The sequence below is a fragment of the Aquarana catesbeiana genome, linkage group LG01 (assembly GCF_042186555.1).
Source record: "Aquarana catesbeiana isolate 2022-GZ linkage group LG01, ASM4218655v1, whole genome shotgun sequence".
Classification (NCBI taxonomy): Eukaryota; Metazoa; Chordata; class Amphibia; order Anura; family Ranidae; genus Aquarana; species Aquarana catesbeiana.
Window position 1 is genome coordinate 177,969,758 of NC_133324.1, and position 18,726 is coordinate 177,988,483.

Here is an 18,726-nt window from a genome sequence, read left to right on the forward strand (position 1 = left end):
TATCTTTTTTGTGTTTGGTCCCCCATTAACCACTTCAGCCCCAGAGGATTTGGCTGCTCAATGACCAGAGCACTTTTTACAATTTGGCACTGCGCTGCTTTAACTAGTAATTGTGCGGTCATGAAAAGATGTACCCAAACAAAATTTGCATCTTTTTTTTCCTACAAATAGAGCTTTCTTTTGATGGTATTTTATTGCTTCTGCCATTTTTATTTTTTGCGATATAAATGGAAAAAGACCAACATTTTGAAAAAAAAATGATTTTCTACTTTTTGTTATAAAAAAAATCCAATAAACTCAATTTTAGTCATACATTTAGGCCAAAATGTATTCAGCCACATGTCTTAGGTGAAAAAAATGTCAATAAAAGTATATTTATTGGTTTGCGCAAAAGCGTCTACAAACTAAGGTACATTTTCTGGAATTTACGCAACTTTTCTGCCTATCTCATTTCTTGAGGTGCTAAAATGGCAGGGCAGTACAAACCCCCCCCCCCCCAAAATGACCCCATTTTGGAAAGTAGACACCCCAAGGAAATTGCTGAGAGGCATGTTGAGCCCATTGATTTTTTTTTTTTGTCAAAGGTAAATGAAAATTGACAAAAAAAAAAAAAAACATTACACAAAGTTGTCACTAAATGATATATTGCTCACATGTGCCATGGTTATGTGGAATTACACCTCAAAATACATTCTGCTGCTTTTCCTGAGTATGGAGATACCTCATGTGTGAGACTTTTTGGGAGCCTGGCCGCATACAGGACCCCAAAAACCAAGCACCACCTTCAGGATTTCTAGGGGCGAGAATTTTTGATTTCACTCCTCTACCTAGAAAGTAGACACCCCAGACTATTTGATGATAGGCATATTTAGTCCATGGAATATGTTATATTTTGCCACAAGTTGCAGGAAAATTACAATTTTTTTTTGCACAAAGTTGTCACTAAATGATATATTGCTCAAACATGCCATGGGCATATGTGAGATTACACCCCAAAACACATTCTACTGTTTCTCCTGAGTATGGGAATACCACATGTGTGAGACTTTTTGGGAGCCTAGCTGTGTACAGGACCCCAAAATATTGTGGCAAAATATAAAATATCCCATGGACTCAACATGCCTATCAGCAAAAAGCTTGGGGTGTCTACTTTCCAAAAAGGGGTCATTCGGGGGGGGGTGAACTGTCCTGGCATTTTATGCACAACATTTAGAAGCTTTTGTCATACATCACCCACTCTTCTAACCACTTGAAGACAAGGCCCTTTCTGACACTTTTTGTTTACATGAAAAAATATTTTTTTTTGCTAGAAAATTACTTTGAACCCCCCAAACATTATATATATTTTTTAAAGCAAAGGCCCTACAGATTAAAATGGTGGGTGTTGCAACTTTTTTTTCTCACAGTATTTGCACAGCGATTTTTCAAACGCATTTTTTTTTTTTTTAAAGAAAACACTTTTTTTTATTTTAATTCACTAAAACACATGATATTGTCCAAATGTTTGATTAAATAAAAAAGATGATCTTATGCCAAGTACATGGATACCAAACACGACATGCTTTAAAATTGCGCACAAACGTGCAGCGGTGACAAACTACATTTTTAAAAGCCTTTAAAAACCTTTACAGGTTACCACTTTAGATTTACAGAGGAGGTCTACTGCTAAAATTACTGCCCTCTATCTGACTTTTGTGGTGATACCTCACATGCATGGTGCAATTGCTGTTTACATATGACGCCAGACCGACGCTTGCGTTCACCTTTGCGCATGAGCATGGGGGGACAGGGGTGCTTTATTTATTTATTTATTTATTTTTAATTAGTTATTTTGCTTTTTTGTTTTTAAACTGTTCTTTTCATTTTTTTTTATCATTTTTGTTGTTATCTCAGGGAATGTAAATATCCCCTATGATAGCAATAGGTACTGACAGGTACTCATTTTTGAAAAAAATTGGGGTCCGGCGAAGCCTAAGTCATGAAATGATCGTAGCTTTCGGTTTCTTAGGCCATAGAGATGATTGGAGCCATTCTGGTCTCCGATCAGCTCTATGGTCAGCTGGAGGAAACACTAGCTGCATTCTCGGGTTCCCTGTTTAAAATCCCTTCCCTTTTTAATTAGCTGCTAGGATTGCTTTTACATGAAAGCTGACCGCTGGCTGAAAAGAATGATACCAAGATGACCATTCTGGTATAACCACTCAAAGTTCAGCAACATACCAGTACGTTTCTGGTCCTTGTGGGGCATATATTGTAATGTTCTTTTTTTCATGCGGCCTGTAGACTGAATGAAAAAAGAGATTGATCGGTGGGTATGCCCACCATTAGAATAACGCCCTTCATCCACCCACTTCTAATGATGGGCATACATGCACCATTTTCTCTTAACTGTAGTGGTGAAATCATCTCCTACAGCTCTGGAGTCACTGATTTACGTATCGTGGGAGCAAACGCTGTTGCTGTCAAGATAAATAAATAAGTGCTGCAGCTGAATGGCGTACCTACTAAGCAAATGATGGTTAACAATAAAACAAAGTAACATTACAGTATAACAGTAAGACTTACCATAACTGCAAAGCAAATACAATAAAACAGTAAAATTAAAACATTACAGTTCTAAAATACAGTAACAAAAGATAGAGAACAATAGAGCAGACAATAGAGAGTGAATGTAAGAGAGAGAACAATAGAGAGAAAAAAAAATAAAACCACAACTATTTTTTTATTTTTTTGTGTTTTTGTGTGTTTTTTATTTATTTATTTTTTTTGCACTTTTATAAAAACTGTAAACTGTAGATGTTCCAGATTAGGGTCTCTCAAAATGTCATCACATCTTTCGAGACCCCGTGTTAGTATGCCTAGGACTGCGCAATGCTGTACCCTATGCTAATACTCCACTAATGTGTGGTAGCATTCGAAACAGTCACCAATGCAAAGACCAGGTTGGTCAGGTAAGGAGGGACAATAAATGTGGGTGTCGCGCCTATATCCATGCTTTCTAAAGACACAACATCTTCTTTGGGGGTTTCTTTGGGTAGGGGTACCAGAGAGGACATGCGTTTTGGATTGGGAAGTTGGGCCACAGCACTGTCTGGAAACAGAAGGGCTGTGATGATCTCTTCCTGGAATTTAAGGAAGGATCCAGTTCACCCTGAAGCTTTGTATAGAACATAAGCATTCAGCAGAGCCAAATAAGTATACAGACACTCTTTTGTACCAGCGTCTGGCCTTACAGGCAATTAGGTACAGCGCCAACAACTGGTCATTGAGGTCCACCCCTCCCATATTAAGGTTATATTCGTGGACACAGAGAGGTTTCTGCACAACACTAGTCACCGTAGGAATTTGGACCGCCGTGTCTGCATGAAAGGAGGACAGAATGAAAACATTTTTATTATCCCTCCACTTCACAGCGAGCAAATTATTACATCTCAAGCAGGCTCTCTCCACCAGCCTAAGATGGAAATCTACAAGCCGCTGGGGTAAACCCCGGTGATTAGATCGCATGGTGCCACATGCGCCAATTTCGTGATCAAACAAGTGACTAAAAAGTGGCACGCTTGTGTAATAATTGTCCACATACAAGTGGCAAGTGGTACCCCTTTCTGAATAAGGGTGACACCAAGTCTCACACAATCTTACCAGCGCTCCCTATATAGTCTGGGCAGTTCTCCAGCTCTACGTAACTATCTCTTCCCTCGTAAACCATAAAACTATATGTATAGCCTGTGGCCCTGTCACAGAGCTTATACATCTTGACCCCATATCTGGCACGCTTGCTGGGAAGATACTGTTTAAATGACAAGCGGCCAGAAAACTTAGTCAGGGACTCTTCAACGCAGACAACTTCAGGAGTGAATAAGGCTGCAAACTGTTGGTTGAAGTGGTTTACGAGGGGCAGAATTTTGTAGAGCCGATCAAATTTAGGGTCACCCCGAGGAAAACAGAGTTCATTACCATTGAAGTGCATGAACCGCAAGATCTGCTCATGTCATGTCCTGGTCATGGAGGCAGAGAACACGGGCATATGGTGAATTGTGTCAGTGGACCAACTTGACCGCAACTCACTCTTGTTAGTTATGTCCATGAGGAGGGATAGGCCCAGGAAGGTCTTAAATTCGGAAACCGTAATTGGTTTCCATTCTCTGGCAAGCTGGGGATTAGCGGCAATGAATTGACCAGCATATAAATTGCTTTGGTCCACAATAGTTCTATAGAGATCTTCCGTGAAAAACAGCGAATAAAAATCAAGTGACATAAAATCAACTGTTTCCACCTGAATTCTGGGTTGGCCAGTGAATGGGGAAGTACGGGTGCTGCAGAAGTGGTGGGCTCCCAATTAGGATTGGCAAATGCAGCAGGAAGGGCACTATGGGCTCGACAGGCCTGTATTTGTCTTCTTGGTGGCTGCGGGACTCTACTCATGCTAGCAACCTCACCAGCTTGAACTGCACTTATGGGACTTGCCACGTCACCATGTGATACTGCAGTGTGGGATGTACGACCAGGATGTACTGGGCCGCTGGTGCTTGCCAGTTCACCAGAAGGATGAGCGGCACTAGTACTGGCTCTCTGCTCCATACGAGAACCCTGCAGTTCTTGCACCTCAACGACAGCAGAAGAATGAGGTCTGGTACACCTGACCTTTGCAGGGACCACAACTCCATCGTCAGAGCTATCTGTCAGGGTGCCGCTGCTGTCTACTGGTTTGTAATCTGAGCCTGAATCTGACAGATGAGAGACTTCCTCTTCACTATCTGTCATGCTCAGAAATGTGTAGGCCTCTTCACTAGTGTACCTTCGATTAGACATTTCGGTCTCTAAATTTACTGGTACACTAGTGAGTCTCACAGGAAAAAATCTCCTGACTGTCAGCGACTGATTCAAATGATACCAAGTTCGCAGGGATCAGGCCTGACACTGCGAACGCTGCAGTTATGTGTTTTGTAAGTGACAGTGATCAATTGATACTGTACTTGGGTGGGCTGGGCTGGGCTGGGCGGAGGGGCTAAACGCAGGTGCTAGCAGGTATCTGGGCTGATCCCACTAACGCTGCATTTTTGGGAACCCTAAACTGCTGGGGACGTTAATATAGTTCTGATCAGATCAGATATTGATCTGTTCAGACACTATACTACTAAGGGATGTGTATGGTGCGTGCGTGGGTGTTAGTGCTACTGGCACTAATCTGACACTGCCTGGGGTGATGCAGACCCTATCTGACACTAAAACCTAACTGATATCACCCGCCGGGTGATCAGGGGGTTAAACCTTTATTTAGGTAATATACGGCGGGTGCCCTGATGCTATAAAAAATAAACTAGCTAACCAGTGTCACCCGTGACACTTATACAGTGATCATTGGTGACAGGGGGTGATCAAGGGGTTAAACCTTTATTAGGGGGGTTGGGGGGGTCCCTAGACCTATCTGGGCCTAATACTAATTACCCTAATGCTGATTTTTGTCACTAATGACATCAGTACAGCGATCAAAAAAAAATCTGAATGCTGCACTGGGTGACACAGTGACAACAGGGTGTTAATGGGTTAACTGGGGGGGGGGTGATCGGGGGTGGCAAGTGTACCTACGTGGACTGGTGTCAGTGTAGTGTCGGTGTACTTACTGTGAGATGTTCTCTCACCTCGGTCTGGAACGGAAAATATTGACACAAGGAGAGATGACATCACTTCCCCTGCTGTTTTTACACTTACACATGCAGGGGAAGGATCTCATTCGCCAGGAGCGATCTTCAGATCCAGGCCAGATTTGATTGGCCTGGGCCTGAGGATTTATAATTTCTGGATCAAATCTGATCGTCGTGGCCGACGTAACATGACGGAGATTTGCCTGCCCGTACCATTGTGCCGCAGTAAAACTGTGGCGGCTGTTTGGGGAGCGGTTAACATCTACAGTATACCAGACCCTTATCAGGGATAAGGGTCTTATAAAGATGAAATGAAAATCCAGACACTTTGCAAACAGAAGGAAGGAGCTGTTATTTACTGGCATTTTTTTTCTTTTTTTTGGTAAATTTCAGTTTTGCTGCAGAAGGTTGTATGCATCCTACAGATACCAAACCACAGGTAGGTTCAGGGCATCCCTAGGCATTTTATTTAAAGTAATATTGCTTTTTAAATGTTGCCCTTTAAGCATTATTAAAATTGCAAGAACTCTGTGCTTCAGGCATACATCCCTGAGTGCATAATGTCTTTAACTTTAGTACCGCTCAGTGCATCATCCAGTCCCATCCAGCCACAGCAGCTTTCAGTCTTTCATAGTGTAATAGGTTGCCAGCAGTGTTGTTAGATGGCGCACCTGGTGCACCAGTAATGTATCATTCCTATTTAGAAATGTGCCTTTAATCCTCCTTTCTGTAAGGAAGATCCTCCATGTATGATACTTGTAGTGGGTGCCGATGTTCCGATGTTCACCCCCCAAGCCCCCTTAGCCAGAGCCACTGCCACAGGAGCACACACACAGGCAGTGGTGCTTGGACAGAGAGAGAGAGTAGGTTTTTCTCCCCACCCTTCCTCTTCACAATGCACACAGAAGAGTAGGACCAAAAAGACAGCCAACCATTCTGTACCCATGTTGATTGGCTGCAGCAGGGGACCAATCAGGAAGTGAGGCGGAGAGGAGCATCTTGGGACATGTAGTCCCGAAGAGAGGTGGCCCCATAGTGATCCCCAGAGGACAAAATACAGCCCCCAGCAGACAGAAGGGGAGTGATCAGGAGAGAAGGAGGGGACCTGGTGATCAACAGAGGCATACAAGGAGCCTGGGAGAGACCACAAGGCGGCCAGAGAGGGGAGCAGAGAGAGACCTGCTATGGAGAAGCTTTCTCGCCCTTTGCTTGTCCTTGGAGCTGGAGTAGTGACTCTCTTAGCCAGCCAGTTTCATCCATGGACGTGTGTCACCGATGGCAGACATTTTATCGGCTGTGAGGACACCCGGGTCATCTACAGGTGCATATGTACAGACATCGCTGGGTAATCTGTTTGCCAGGCAAGCATCCATCATCAGCGGATCCTTCCAGAGCCTGTTCCAGGAAAACCTTTCCTATGGGCATTTGTTTCTCTAGGATTGGTGAGCGGGCGGAAGCCCACCTTGAGCACATACACTAAAAGGGACAATGCATGCAGACACCTTTACCTTATCTTTGCATCAGAGCCTTCACAGGAGACATTTTACAAAAAATGTTATAGGGTTTTATTGCATAGAGATCGCATTGGACCTTTTGAGCTAACTGAAGATATCGGATATCCTCACTATAAGGATGCCCACATTTCTTCTGCTACATCACTAAGGAGTATAAAATACTAATACACATTAAGCAGGAACTCTCACTTCAGGGTGTAAAGTTTAATGTTACATGTTATTGCACTGTACCTTTATGTTCTGGGCCTGTGATCTCAGGATTTTAGGGAAATAGATTGGCCTATGAGAAGTCATTCCTGTTCCCATACCTGTGCACAAAGGTCATATTAGGACCTGTGAATTGCTTAAAAATGTGTTTTGATTACTTTGCATATTCATTTGTAGGGATGAGCCGAACACCCCCCGGTTCGGTGCGCACCAGAACCTGCGAACAGACCGAAAGTTTGCGCGAACTTTAGAACCAAATTAAAGTCTATGGGACTCGAATGTTTGAAATCAAAAGTGCTAATTTTAAAGGCTAATATGCAAGTTATTGTCCTAAAAAGGGTTTGGGGACCCTGGGGACATGCCCCAGGGGACATGTATCAATGCAAAAAAAGTTTTAAAAACTGCCTTTTTTTCGGGAGCAGTGATTTTAATAATGCTTAAAGTGAAAAAAAAAAAAGTGAAATATTCCTTTAAATATCCTACCTGGGGGTGTTTATGGTATGTCTGTAAAGTGGCGCATGTTTCCCATGCTTAGAACAGTCCCTACACAAAATGACATTTTTAAAGGAATAAAAGTCATTTAAAACTACTTTAATGTAATGTCGGGTCCCGGCAATATGGATGAAAATCAATGAGACAAATGGCATGGGTACCCCCCAGTCCATTACCAGGCCCTTTGGGTCTTGTATGGATATTAAGGGGAACCCCACACCCAAATTAAAAAAGGAAAGGCCCTATATACTCTGAACAGCAGTATACAGGCGGTGCAAACAAGATAGGGACTGTAGGTTTCTTGTTAAGTAGAATCTGTTTGTAATTTTGAACTGGTACTTTTTTAAAGTGTAGCTCCAGCCAAAAAAATCTATTTTTAAGCTTTTTGGAAAACATAGGGAAGGGTTATCAGCCCTGTAACATTTTTTTTGCTGTCTGTGCAACTCTTCAGAAGATTTCACCTCACCTTTTGTCCCAATGACAAATGTGTTTTGAAAATGTGGGGTTTTTAGTGAAACAAGGATTGGTGATAAAGCATCAGTGAAGAGGAGACACGTTTTTCCCATATGAATTACTCTTACAGGAGAGAATTTCCCTTCCTAGGGGTAGATTTCATCTCACTTCCTGTTGTCTCCTTCCATTTGCAAGGAGAAGGCGTTTGTAAGTTGGATGTTTGAAAGTAGGGGCCTGCCCTATATACTCTGCAGAAAATGGGGCCTTAGGTGTTGGTGTTGCCACTGTAAGCCCTCACAGTTACTCTTGGTGGGCGCAGGAACGGGCCCTGCTGTGAAATATTTGATCAAGAATTGTAAATACATGTCCCTGTTGAACAGGGGCTGAAAATTTGGGCCTTGGGCGCTGGTGCCACAACACTGCAACCCCTCACAGATACTCTAATTGGAGCGCAGGAATAAACCCTGCTGCAAAGTATTGCATCAAAAATTGTAATTACACACCCCTGTTAAACAGGGGCAGAAAAATTGGGCCTTAGCCACTGCTGCCACAACACTGCAACCCCTCACAGATGCTATAGTTGGATCGCAGGAATGAGCCCTGCTGCAAAGTATTGCAGCAAAAATTGTAATTATACGCCCCTTTTAAACAGGGGCTGAAAATTGGGCCTTGGGAACTGGTGCTGGTGCCATAACACTGCAACCCCTCACAGATACTATAGTTGGAGTGCAGGAATGAGCCCTGCTGCAAAGTATTGCATCAAAAATTGTAATTACATGCCCCTGTTAAACAGGGGAAGAAAAACTGGGCCTTGGCCACTGGTGGCGGTGCCCAGAACCAAAAATGTTCTTACAAGCTATCAGCATGAAAATTGAGGAGGAAGAGGATTGTGACTTAGCATAACAGGATAGTCACTCAGCATCAGTATAGGCAGTCTTGAAGGGATCTCACATAAAAAAAAATCAATCGGTTACATCAGCATCAGGTGCTTGGTAGCTGGTGATCCAAGACTGATTCATTTTTATGAAGGTCAGCCGATCAACCGAAACAAGCTCCCCTGACCCTGTCCTGGTGCCATAGTCACATAGGTACTCATTGATGGCCCTCTGCTGCGTGTGCAGCTGCTGCAGCATGGTCAATGTTGAGTTCCACCTGGTGGGCATGTCACAGATTAGGCGGTTCTTGGGCAGGTTAAATTCCTTTTGGAGGTCAGCCAGCTGAGCACTGCCATTATATGACCTGGAGAAATGCACACAGACTTTCCTGGCCTGCCTCAGGGCATCCTGTCAGCCTGGGTACCTGCCCAAGAACCACTGCACCACTAAGTTAAGGACATGAGCCAAACAGGGCACATGGGTCAGTTGTCCCTGTCGGAGGGCGGAGAGGAGGTTGGTGCCATTGTCGCAAACCACCATACCTGGTTTAAGCTGGCATGGCGTCAACCACCTCTGAACCTGCCCCTGCAGAGCTGACAGAATGTCTGTCCCAGTGTGGCTCTTGTCCGCCAAGAACACCAGCTCAAGCACCGCATGGCATCTCTTTGCCTGCGTACTTGCATAGCCCTTGAACGCCTACGGATCACCGCTGGTTCCGAGGACAAATCAGCACAGGAAGAGGCCATGGAGGAAGAAGAAGAGGAGGGGGTGGAGGAGAGAGGTATGGCAGAATCACCACTAGTAGAATTTTGGAGGCATGGTGGCGGAACAACCTCCAACACTACTGCACCCTTTCTTGCATCCTTCCCAGCTGCCAGAAGAGTCACCCAATGCGCGGTGAAAGATAGGTAACGTCCTTGTCCATGCCTGCTGGACCATGAGTCAAAGGTAATATGCACCTTACCACTGACCACCCTTTCCAGTGAGGCCAAGACATTGCCTTTCACATGCTGGTAGAGAGCTGGAATCACCTTCCATGAGAAAAAGTGGCATTTGGGAACCTGCCACTGAGGAACCGCACATTCCGCAAACTCACAGAAGGGGGCAGAGTCTACCAACTGAAAAGGCAGCAGTTGAAGGGCTAGCAAATTAGCCAAGCTAGCATTCAACCACTGGGCATGTGGATGGCTGGGAGCGAACTTCCTTCGGTGGTGCAGCAGCTGGGGCAGGGAAATTTACCTGGTACAATCTGACGTTGGTGTACCGATAGCAGATTGCCCGCAAGTACTTGGCTGTGACACACCTAATTCTACACCTTCACTCCTCTCAGTGCAGGTTTCAGAGAGGACTGAAGGTATAGTGAGGTTGGATATCCCAGCTGATGAGGAGCAAGGAGAGGTCCGCTTTATTCTTTGGTATGGGTCTTTTAGGTACGCTTGCCAACAAACTACATGGCAGGTCGACATATGTCTGGTCAAGCATGTGGTGCCCAAGCAGGTGATGTTTTGGCCACGTGAGATACGCTTCAGACATATTTTGCAAATAGCAGCGGTGGGATCTGATGCACTCGTCTCAAAAAAGGCCCACACCAAAGAATTTTTGGAATAACGCGCAAAGACAGCAGTGCCCTGCACATGCGGAGCTCTGCGGTGTGATGTAGTTGGTGTGCTGCCCTTAAGCTGGCCCCTGGAGGGCATCCTGCCTCGCTGGAGATGTGCCTCCTCCTCCTCTCTCCTATCAGGCACCCATGTGGAGTCAGTGACCTCATCATCCCCTCCCTCCTCATCACTGGAGCAAACCTGGCAGTATGCTGCAGCTGGGGGAACATGACTGCCAGATTGCTATCCTTCTTGGGCCCCCCTCTCTCTGGGCTCACGTTACTGCCTTCCTCTAGCTAGGTACCATCATTGGAACCTTTAAAATGCTGGGCATTCTCCTGGAGCCTGTACCCAACACTGTGGTAAAACAGTTTGGGGGACTCCTCAGGAGGACATGGTGGGGCTAGGGAAGGAGTCACTGATGCCATTGAGCTGAGGGAAGAGGCCGCGTTGGCAGCTGCTTTGCCAGACAAAGTACCCTGAGCCTGGGTGAGAGAGGATGAGGAGGATGAGGATGGCTTGGTCATCCACTCTACCAAGTCTTCCACATGTTGCTGCTCAACACGGCCAGCTGCAGAAAAAAAGGACAAGCATGTCCCACGGCCACGTGCTGATGAGGATGCACTATTTCCATGACCAGCACTGTTGCCTCTCGACACAGAGCCTGCTTTCCCTCTTTTATTGGCTTGTGGCTGCTTGCCTCTCCTTGTTGGCCTTCCAGACATACTAATGGCCTGCAGTGAGATGTAGCTGCACAAAGCTGGGATGTGTATATATATATACTGATACTACAGCTAGCAGAATCAACTGCCTGCCTATAGTATTATTAGTATGAGAACAACAGCAATTGTCTTTAGGTAGCTTTAAGTGCACACTGTGCAGAGGACACAGTACACTAACTGTAAGTACTGCAGCTGCATGCCTGTGGTATTAATATGATCAGAACAACAGCAATTGTCTTCAGGTAGCTTTAGGTGCACACTGTGCAGAGGACACAGTACACTAACTGTAAATACTGCAGCTGCCTGCCTTTGGTACTAACTGAATCAGAATCCGGAGCGGTACGTGGTCACATGTCCTATCATCCAACAACATCCGGATCCTTTGGCTGCCCCCCTGTGTAAGCTGGAACGCACGCCAGCGTGGAGGAGACATGAAAGGCTTTTTCTGACTGTGAAGTCACCCTGACATGCAAGCAGCCCCAGTGCCGGGTAGGCACCCACCAATGTAAGCGGCCATTTGGCTTTTTAATTTGTTTACTTTTTTAATAAATGGTTTTACGCTATGGAGACTGTTTTTGTTTCCTATGTATCCTTATCCTATCTTGAATGAGCCTGACGGGAATGATCCATGCCTATAATACCAACCACAGCCCGGCCATCCATGTGAGCAGGCACAACCCTGCACAAGCGCTAGTGACTCTCTTTTTAACTAAAGGAGTCATTGGTATCTGGTAAGCAGATATCTACTACTTCGAGGTGTTTTCCTTTTCTTTTGTTTCTTTGGTGATGGAAAACCTTTTGTTTACAGCAACAAGATTGGGATAATATTGAAAGATATCACTTCAACTACTTCAATCACTTTTTTATGTGGACAATCAATCACTATATATGTTTTCACTAATGTGGGCACTTCAATGTGTAATCTAACTATGATTTGTCAATATTATGATTTTCATTTTTTTTGGTAACACAGGAGATATATTTATTTAGAGCACTTGAATAGTATGGTATCTAGCGCCCCCTAGCTTTCTTACATTTCCATTTTTTTGGTAATGCAGGAGATATATATATATATATTTTTTTTTTTTTTGGAGCACTTGAATATTATGGTATCTAGCGCCCCCTGTCTTTCTTACATTCCTTTTTTTGATTATCTATTTTTTTGATTATTCAAAAATTGGGGAGCAGCTTACACTGATTGTTTATATATTTCCACAAATTTTTTTATTGGTGGGAATGTTTTCTTACTAGATGTACCACCAGTATATGTAATTCATATATATTATCTGCTATCGACACCACTGGCGCGAAGGTTTCTATTATTTTCTAATATATACTATATGTGAGTTAAACTTGTGTAGTATCATTTTGATTGTACTATACTGTTCAAGTGTGTTGCCGTGCTGAGTGGTACCGCCTGAGAGGAAAGGGTTAACACTGCTGGTTGGGTTTTCCCAGGCTTTAAAGGTCTTTAAAGGACTTCTCACCTACTAAGGTATAACTACCTCATGGGGCAGAGGAATCAGGAAAATACCTAATGGGCACCAAGGGGTACATAGAATAACTTGTACAGGAATATGTTTTGGAAACACGTATTATGAACTGTTCATTTATTGTACTTAAATAATTTCAGTAAACGACTTGTTTATATATATATATATATATATATATATATATATATATATATATATATATATATATATATATATATATATATATATATATATATATATATATATATATATATATATATATATATATATATATATATATATATATATATATATATATATATATATGTATATATATATATATGTATATATATATATATATATATATGTATATATATATATATGTATATATATATATATATATATGTATATATATATATATATATATATATATATATATATATACAACACCTGGGATGCATATATATATACACACAATACACTGTAAGTGCAGCTAACTGACTTGCCTGCCTACTCTATCTAACTTAACCCTCTCATGACTAAGCCTATTTTTGAAATTTGGTGTTTACATGTTAAAATCTGTATTTTTTGCTAGAAAATTACTTAAAGCTCCCAAACATTATATATATATTTTTAGCAGAAAATCTAGAGAATAAAATGGCGATTGTTGCAATATTTTATGTCACACGGTATTTGTGCAGCAGTGTTTTAAACGCAACTTTTTGGGAAAAGGGACACTTTCATGAATTTAAAATAAAAACAAACAGTAAAGTTACCTCAATTTTTTTGTATAATGTGAAAGATGAGGTTACGCTGAGTAAATAGATACCAAACATGTCATGCTTTATAATTGCACGCACTCGTGGAATGGCGACAAACTATGGTACCTAAAAATCTCCATAGGCGACGCTTTAATTTTTTTTACGGTTACCAAGTTAGAGTTATAGAGGAGGTCTAGTGCTAAAATTATTGCTCTCACTCTGGCAATCATGGCGATACCTCACATGTGTGATTTGAACACTGTTTACATATGCGGGTGCAACTTCCGTATGCGTTTTCTTTGCTGCGCGAGCTTGCGGGGACAGGGGCGCTTTACATTTTTTTTTCTTATTTATTTTATTTATTTTTATGTTTATAAATTGTGTTTTAAAAAAAAAAATTTTGATCACTTTTATTGCTGTCACAAGGAATGTAAACATCCCTTGTGACAGTAATAGGTGGTGACAGGTACTCTTTATGGAGGGATCGGGAGTCTAAAAGACCCCCGATCCCTGCTTTGCACTGCAAAGTATTCAGATCACCAAAAACGGCAATTCCGAATACTGTATATTTTTTAAAAACTGGCGCCATTGGCAGCCGAGTAAACGGGAATGACATCGCTTCCGTGTTTACGTTTAGAATGCTGGAACAAAGCCACTCAGGGCTTCAGTCCAGTCCATCCCTTGCCGCCGGAGGTGGCCGATTAGTCATCGGGCCTCCCGATGGAACGGGAGGCCCGGTAAGAGCGGTGGGAGGTGGCGGGAGGGGCGGAGTCCCCTCCCGCTCCTCTGGTATAACAGCCGAGCAGCTTTTAGCTGCACCGGTTGTTGTAACTGGATAGCCAATCGCCGGCTCTAAAAACCAGTACTGGGATAATGCCTGCAGCTGCGGGCATTATCCTGGTATAACCCCGAAAAGCTGAGTAAGCACATCTGCGTACGCTCAGCGGGAAGGGGTTAAATCAAATGACACTGTCTCTCTGTCTATCTCTCTCAGCTGTAACACACTCCACAAGGCCTCCACGCAGGTGGCCTTATATAGTGTGGGGCGTGTACTAAACCCCCTGAGCCATAATTGCCCAAAGCCACCCTGGCTTTGGCCAATTATGGCTCTCTGTACAGACGGCGCTGTGATTGGCCAAGCATGCAGGTCTAGTGCATGCTTGGCCAATCATCAACCAGCAATGCACTGCAATGCCGCAGTGAATTATGGGCCGTGACGCACCACTCGAATTTGGCGCGAACGGCCCATAACGCTCACAATTCGACAAACGGTCGAACAGGCGATGTTCAAGTCGAACATGGGTTCAACTCGAACTCGAAGCTCATCCCTATTCATTTGTAGCCTGTTGCCTAATATTAGAGTTTACTATAGGTAATTACCTATTTCAAGTTTTTACTGTCTTTCAGTAAAGTATTGTTGACCTGCTACAGTGTGGTGTCCCTTAAATCTGTTTCTGTAGTGATATTTGTGTACCAGGTGTGCCAGAGTGGCTGATACTGTTCTTGAGGTTGAGAGACAGAAAATAGAACCTAACATTGGGCTCCTTTGGGGGTGGCACCACATACCGTAATAGGAAGACTTTGAATAACCCCTGCTCATAGAAGACATGCTGCAAAGATCCATGGGCATAGTGGATTTGATTTACTAAATTCAAATTTTGTAATGTTCAGTTTGCAATGGAATTCTTACCTTAGCATTGCAAATAAGTTGAAGCTCTGTGTAATGAAGCATGCGTGCAAGCAAAAATACCATTTTATTTTATTTTCATTGCCCATGACTTGGTATTCCTTGCAAAGTGAACTTTCACTACATTCACTAAGCTAATGAATTATTCCCTGCAAAGTAAACAGATTATTATTTAGTTAATCAACCCCAATGAGTGACTGCCCTTGTTGCTTTACCACAACAATGGTAATGGCAGACTAATAATAGTTAACCCTATACTGTTGGAAGGTCTGTCAATATTACTAATTTAAATTAAACATAAAAATGTACGTATTTCATATGTTTGCAGAATAGCATTTTAATTATTTTCTTTCCTTTTTTATTTTCTTCATCGTAGCAGCTTGTGAAAAAAATGGGACAGCAACATTGTCATGTTTTAGAATATGAGAAATATAATTCTCTTTGTTAAGCTTTGAACATTGTGGCTGAGTCACAAACGTGCTGTTGACTTTACTCTGTAAATTTTCCCTGATAATAGATTTCTGGATGATAAATTCCCCAGGTAATCGCACTTGGATGATAGCTTGAAAAAATTCTAATTAGAACATTTTCTTTTTTTTTCAACAAAAAGTCGACTTGTGAGTCTGTTCCATTTGTGTAGCAATGTGGATATGTCCCTCCCAACCCCATATTACACATGCTGCAAGACTGTACAAGTGACTAGGGATGATCTTCGTGTTCGAGTCGAACCCATGTTTGACTCAAACATCGTCTGTTCGCCCGTTCGCCGAATTGCGAACAATATGGGCCGTTCGCGCCAAATTCGTGTGGCGCGTTACGGCACATAATTCACTGGGGCATCGCAGTGCATTGCTGGCTGATGATTGGCCAAGCATGCACTATGACCCGCATGCTTGGCCAATCACAGCGCCGTCAGTAGAGAGAGCGGTAATTGGCCAAAGCCAGGGTGGCTTTGGCCAATTATGGCTCAGGGAGTTTAGAACACGCCCCACACTATATAAGGCCGCCTACATGGCGGCCCTGTGTAGTGTGTTCCGGCGTGCTTAGAGAGAGAGAGAGAGACAGTGTCATTTCATTTGCGTTAGCTAGATTAAGCAGGACAGTCAGTGAATTAGCTCCACTTACAGTGTATTGTGTATATATATGCATCCCAGGTGTTATATATATATATATATATATATACACTGTATTCAGTTTAGCTAGATCCGTTCCTGTTATCTTCCTACTGACAGTCAGGCTTGTCTTGTTACAGTATTTACAGCTACCTGAATAAAATTGCTGGTGTTCTTTTGATCCTATTAATACCACAGTCAGGCAGCTAGACTATTTTTTTTTTTTTAAGTTTTAAATACTGTTTATTGAATAATAAATAACAGTACAATATTATCAAACTGGCAGAGACCTCCAAGAATAACATAGCAATGTAAGTTACATTAGTGTCAAGATGTACATGTACCTCCTCTTGAGGCAAATACAGAAAAAGAGTGTAGACATAAGAGAACTCAAGGTCAACAATCAGAATTCTATCACCTAGTGTAAGGCCGCCAGAGATCAGGACAGGGAACCTATAGTTTGCGGGTACCAGAGTTCCTCCAGGGTCGGCCACGCACCCCGATTGGGAACCTGCTGTACGCGGACCCACCTAGAGGGACCCCGGGAGAGCCTAATAGCCTTCTCTGAACCTGTCCTGAGCTCACGGACCACCCATGGTTGATCAAATGAGAGCTCTGTCGTTTCAAAGAAGGAATAAAAAAACAGACTATGAGCCTAACTGTAACAAAATAGAAAGTATCACTTATACAGGGGACTAACCCCAAAACTTAGAGAAGGTACCTGCTGAGTCACTATAATGTGAGTTTTCCCCTTTTCAAATTGTATAGCCTTAATATGTCTTTGAAGGAAAAATATACTGTTAAGGGGGTTTCCGCCAGGTACTCTCTGTTCAACCTTTGCTCATCTTAATTAGATGGATTTTAGACATAAGGTATTAGGGTTAAAGAGAAAGAAGGAAGAAGAATAGGGGGAAAAAGGAGGGGAGAGAAGAGAAGGGGATTAAGAAGGTTAGGGACAGGAATCCTCGCGGAGAAAGGGGTAGGCCTGTATCCGACTGGAGCCTGGGGGGCTCCTAGACTTTGTACCAATTCAGGTTAGAGGTGGTAGTCCCAGGAAGCGAGCCCAGGGCTCCCAAATCAGTCTGAATTTATCGGAGGTGTCTAAAATGCTGCTCGAGACCTTTTCCTGTGTCATAATCCAGGAAATTTTTTGTTTGGCCTGTTGAAGGGAGACCGAAGGTTTTTTCCAGGCATGAGCCAACGTAATCTTGGCCCCAAGCAGAATGAAGTGAATCAGGGATCGTGATAGTCTAGGTACTTTCGGGATGTTGTAATTTAGTAGAGCTATTGTGGGGCTTTGTTGGATTGCATATCCTGTGGTTTTGCGTATGAGATGAAATATTCTATTCCAAAACCCTCTAATTTTGGGACATTCCCAAAATGTGTGAAGTAGGGAACCTATGTGGCCACAACCTCTGAAGCAGAGGGGCGAAGAATTTGGATAGAATTTAGTGATTCGGGTTGGTACCAGGTACCACCTGGTTATGACTTTAAGATCTGCCTCCATCAGAGAGGAGCTGAGCATGCCCTTAAAGGAACGGGAAACACAAGTATGCCAGGTGTCCATGTCCCATTCGAGTTGTAGATCCCGCTCCCATTGCAGCATATAATTCGCTTTCTCCCGGGGCTCCGCTAGTGCGGAGTATATAAGGGATATTCCACTCCTTACACCCATGGCTGAGGAGCACCAGAATTCGTATGGGGTAACCGATAGTGGGGTTGATGAGCTTTTCCAGATCCCTCGTAAGAAATGTGAAAGTTGATAGTAACGGAAGGTCTCTGTTGTTGGCATCTCCAGTCTAGAGATGCAGTATTTAAGCGATATGGGGCCGGAGTTAATGAAAAATTGTCCTATTCTGTAGAGGCCCTTGTCTAGCCACCACCTAAAGGCCTCGATGTTCATACCCGGTTGGAATTGAGGATTGTGAAAAATGTGTGCCAGGGGTGACCATTCGGAAGTGATGTAATGTTTCTTATAAAGTGTGTCACACAGGGCCATGGAATGAGACAGGGATGGGGAAAGGATCGGGGGTCTATCCTTTTGTGGTCTCCAAACCAGGAAGTCCAGAGTGTGGTTAGGTGTGGCCTGGCATTCAATATCAACCCAATCAGGCCTAGAGCCTTTTGAATATATAGCTGAGAATTGGCAGAGTTGTGCCGCCTGATAATACCACCATAAATTAGGTAG